Source organism: Gavialis gangeticus, unplaced genomic scaffold, assembly GCF_001723915.1.
Source record: "Gavialis gangeticus isolate Ggan-Ray unplaced genomic scaffold, GavGan_comp1, whole genome shotgun sequence".
In the NCBI taxonomy this organism is placed as follows: domain Eukaryota; kingdom Metazoa; phylum Chordata; order Crocodylia; family Gavialidae; genus Gavialis; species Gavialis gangeticus.
Window position 1 is genome coordinate 154,076,703 of NW_017729032.1, and position 4,330 is coordinate 154,081,032.

The 4,330-nt window shown below is 40.6% G+C and overlaps 1 protein-coding gene across 2 annotated transcripts in view; it reads right to left on the minus strand.

Moving 5' to 3' along the window:
• Positions 1 to 3,061, minus strand: part of UBE3A (ubiquitin protein ligase E3A) — a 67,732-nt gene extending 64,671 nt beyond the window's left edge. Inside the window, exon 1 of one of the 2 annotated variants that reach the window (XM_019524820.1) lies at positions 2,968 to 3,061. The gene's annotated coding sequence lies outside the window, so the exon portion shown is untranslated. The remainder of the gene's footprint in view (positions 1 to 2,967) is intronic. The other variant, XM_019524821.1, reaches the window with a different exon arrangement.
• Between the last annotated feature and the right edge of the window lie 1,269 nt (positions 3,062 to 4,330).

The window sequence follows — 4,330 nt, forward strand, 5'->3', positions numbered from 1 at the left end:
TGACCTGGTCGTAAAAGGCCACCAGGTTGGTCTGACAGGACCTGCCGCTGATGAACCCGTGCTGGTTGCCCCTGAGCATGCCGTTCCCTGCTGGCCCCTCCTGGATGCGTGCCAGAATAATTTTCTCGAACAGCTTGCCCAGGATCGAGGTAAGGCTGACTGGCCTGTAGTTCCCCGGGAACTACAGAAAGAAGCCCTTTATTAAAAATGAGGATGATTAATCTAACAAGGAGGAAAAAAAGAGGGGGGATTCTTCATCTCTTTAGGCTTTTCAGTGAATAATGGCTCCCCTTCTGGAATACGTGGTTTTAGTTAAACCCCCAAGTTACTGGGCTCAGCAAAGACATTTAATGGCCCGTGGATGGATGACACTGAATGGCCTGTGGCATGCTACAGGAAGACTAGATGAATTAGCCTCCCTTCAGATTTAAAAAAAATATCTATGAATCTACACCATTTTAATGCTTGCCTTGCCATTACATCAACTCCAGATAGCACAAGTAACAGAATGAGTTGTCTATTTAAGGTTCAAGGCTATGCATCCTCAAACAGTCCACAGATGCAGACACCAATACTTCCCTCCTTGACATCCTGTCCACCATTGTATTACGTAGAAATGTCCTCATAAATCTACCTGCAGTCTACTATTCTCCTTGTCATCTTCTTCTTTGCTGAAGTCTAAGCACAAGTCTCTATGACTGTTCTTTTTTAAGTGGAGTTAAATTTCTCTGCTGTGCTTTGTACATTTATTGTACATTTAAGATTCCTTTCTAGAACCTCCTTTTTTGGTATCTGTTCTTGGCTGAAGTCCAACAAGGACAAATATTAATCTTCCTCACACCTTCTGCATTGCTATCAACATCAGTCTCTGGCAAACAGAAGCAAGACCTGGGGGGGTCATTTTTACCACTTCTCTCTAGGTAACAATCCAAATTATATCCATCTTTCTTCCCAGTATATAAAAAGCATGGATTTTTCTATCATAATGGCTAAACAAGTCGTCTGCAGTTCTGTGGGGAAACAGTTACCCTTTCGTATGGAATGGATGAACAGGAAAAGATTCAAGAGAAAAGTATTGGTGTCAATTTAAGAACTGGAAAAGATTAGATTATGCACACAATTTTTTCTTGGTACAACTGGAAAAAGTGAATTCCTGGAGAGCCAGAAGCATGTGGTGGTCCCAAACGTGCTGTGGGTGCAAGGTGACTGAGCAGTCAGCAGCTGCTACCTGATTGACAAAGCAAAAAGGACCAATCTCTAAAGTCTCCCAGAAACATCTGGATTATAGAAGAATGCCTCTCTCAAGGAGGTACAGAATTTGTTACAGTAGACTCAACAGTAATTGCATGTCAGCTTTCATTAAATCCTCACAAGAACTTTCTGTTAACATGTTAAAAAAAATAGAAGCCCTTTCCCCTGGACTGATATTTTTAATATTTTATTTCAAAGGCAGTTTTTGTGCATTACTTTTTAATACATTCAAATACATGTATATGTAACTTGTCACTCACTAGCAGCTTTGAATGGATAACTTTCCATCACATTTAAAATATTTCCAAATATTTTGGTGTAGAAAATTAATGGATATTTAACTTTAAAGCTTCAGAGTTGCCAATAGTCTATGAAAGGAATGTTACTTGTTAAACCAGAAAAAAAGGAACTAAAAATGTTCACTTTTGTGCATGCAGGAACAACTATCAGTTGCTGTGAAATTAAGTTTTAAAATTCCACAGTACCGTTGCTTTGAGACATACATACACAATAATACAATAAAAATCCTAGCAAATTCTGATGTGGTCTAGTTTAAGGTTTTTCTCCTCTTTCATTCCTATATGGTTATCTGCAAGCCAGAGTTTAAAGACTGAAAACTGGAGTAAGTTTGATTAAGAATTTGCTCAGCTGCACTATTCAAGCATATTTTATTATTTAGGCTGCTGGAAATATAAACAAAATAGACAAGGTGTGCAATATGTTCACGTTATACCAGGGGTGCCAAATTTAAACTTATCAGGCCCTGTGGATGAATGTTAAGTGGTCCAGGACCAGTCCGGGGGTTAGATAAACAGTCCAGGGCTGGCCCAGCAGGCCAGACGGGGCCCACAGAATGCTACCTCCACACCTGGCATCCTGGATCCAGTACCTATGGTGCTTGCTCTAGCCAGTCTGGGACTGTGCCACACATAGTGCTCACTCTGGGATCCATGCTGCATGTTGCGCCTGCCTCAGGCTGGCTGGAGTGGGTGCCATTTGTGGCTCACATTCCAGACTGGTTATAGAGGCCTGCGTGCAGTGCAGTCCCCAACTGGCTGGAGTGGGTACTGAAGGCACCGAATGCAGCATGTATGTGTGGGGTGAGGGGAGGTAGGGTGACCCCCAAACTGGCCCTCTGTGGGCCAGCACCAGGGGCCGGATTGTATGGTTCCATGGGCTGGACCTGCCACATAGGCCATACCTTTGATACCTCTGCACTGTACCATTAATTTCAGTGTTTTCTAATGTTACATTTTCCAACTCTAATGCTACATCAGTTACTTTTTGTACTGCCTGCTACAGTACATCTTATTACTCAAGCATCAAAATTTTAGACATTTCACAAACAACATTTAATCAGGTTCAGCACTAAGATAATAAAAATCAGAGGTTGTCTTGATTCCTATTCAATTTATAAAGAAACAAATATATAGTATTGGCACAACATTAAACTGGAGCAGAACTCTGTAAAGTTGTTTCACTTGAAGGCTGCATTATTCAGCAGTTAATTTATTCTGTCCATGAATGTCAAGTAACTGCCAATTTTCAAAAGAACCATGCATCGTAAATATTGCAATTTAAACACCCTAAAGTAAAGGATTGTCCCATTATTTCCCCCAATGGAGTTTCTGCTTTGTTAAGGTAACAATGGCAACTTAAGATCTTGCAGTTTAACAAGCTACATATATAATGGATATAAAAATTCAGTAAACATACCATATCTTTTCAGAATTGCGGCAGTTTATTCTTGTAATTTTTTTCTAAAAATGGGCTTCCACTGTTCTTGGACCTATAAACACAAAACATAACTTTTCAGGTTTTTCATCAATGAACAAGTTTGATACCAACTTGAAATAAAATGCACCTTACAAAAACTATCATCATTCTCTACACAAGATTCTATTTGTGCAGATGTGTGTATCTGCAGTATAATTCACAAAAGGATGTACTAAACAAAGTAATAAAGGGAAATTGCAAAAAACAAACAATTCATCCTTTGCTTCCCTTCTTAATAATGTAAAAAATCCAGTTCTGCACCTCTCCCAGCCTTCTCCTTCCCATTATAAATATCTATTCTCTCCCTCTGATGGAAAATCCTGGCAAGGTCTTCAAAAGAGATCAGTGCTTATATAGGAAAAAAACCCTCACAAAGGAGCAGTAAAGAAAACCACACATTTAGCTTTTGCTGCATAGTTGATCTTTAAAACATGGAAAAAATTCTATAGTTATAGCTCTCTCTCTCAATCCCCCCGCTCTCTCTCAACCCCCTCCCCTCGAACACACTCATACCTAAGAGAGAGAGTGAAATATACTAATGCACAAAATTATATTTCTGTAGATTAAAGCAACTCATTTGGAAATTTGCATTTGGGGGCATAGGTGCCAAAGAAATGTACTCAGAAGTTAATGCAGAGTCCATAACTAAACACTGATTTGCTATGATTCAATAGGTCATTTATTTGGTATGGAGCATCTATGGTACTTTGAATATGACGTGGTAGGCCTTTAATAGAGCAAGGCCAAAAAACCCATTATGAGTATTTAGACTAATCTCCAACACAGACCACAGAATTTCATAAATAATCTCTGCCTCATATTCACAACTTCAGGCAAGCTGGAAACATTGGTTAGCGCACCAAATTCTGATATAAAGATGCTAGGTGATGGAGAAGCTGGCACACCCCAAAGGTCAAGCGTTTGCTAGATAAAGCTGTAGAAATCAGTACCTGCCAGGGGTAATCCTAGCTACAGCAGCAGCAATCTGCAGCACAGACACTATCATACTAGCACAATTTTATTTTTTCTGGTAAACTTTTTTTGCTGGTGGAAGGGTGCTCCCCTATATGGAAACAAAGCAGTTTCCATGCTATACCTGCAGAGCAGTAAGCCTTCAGGTGTAGGCATGGTAGACAGGCTATATCTAGAAGAGGTGTAATGGTGTGGCTGCACCCCTCTTTCTAACCATGCCACAAGAACAGCAGCTAGGGACTTTTAAGGCCCTCAAGCAGGTAAGAACTCCCCTACACTTTTCCTTCATCTCTGAGGCATGCCGCCCCCCCCCCCCCCCCCCCCCCCCCCC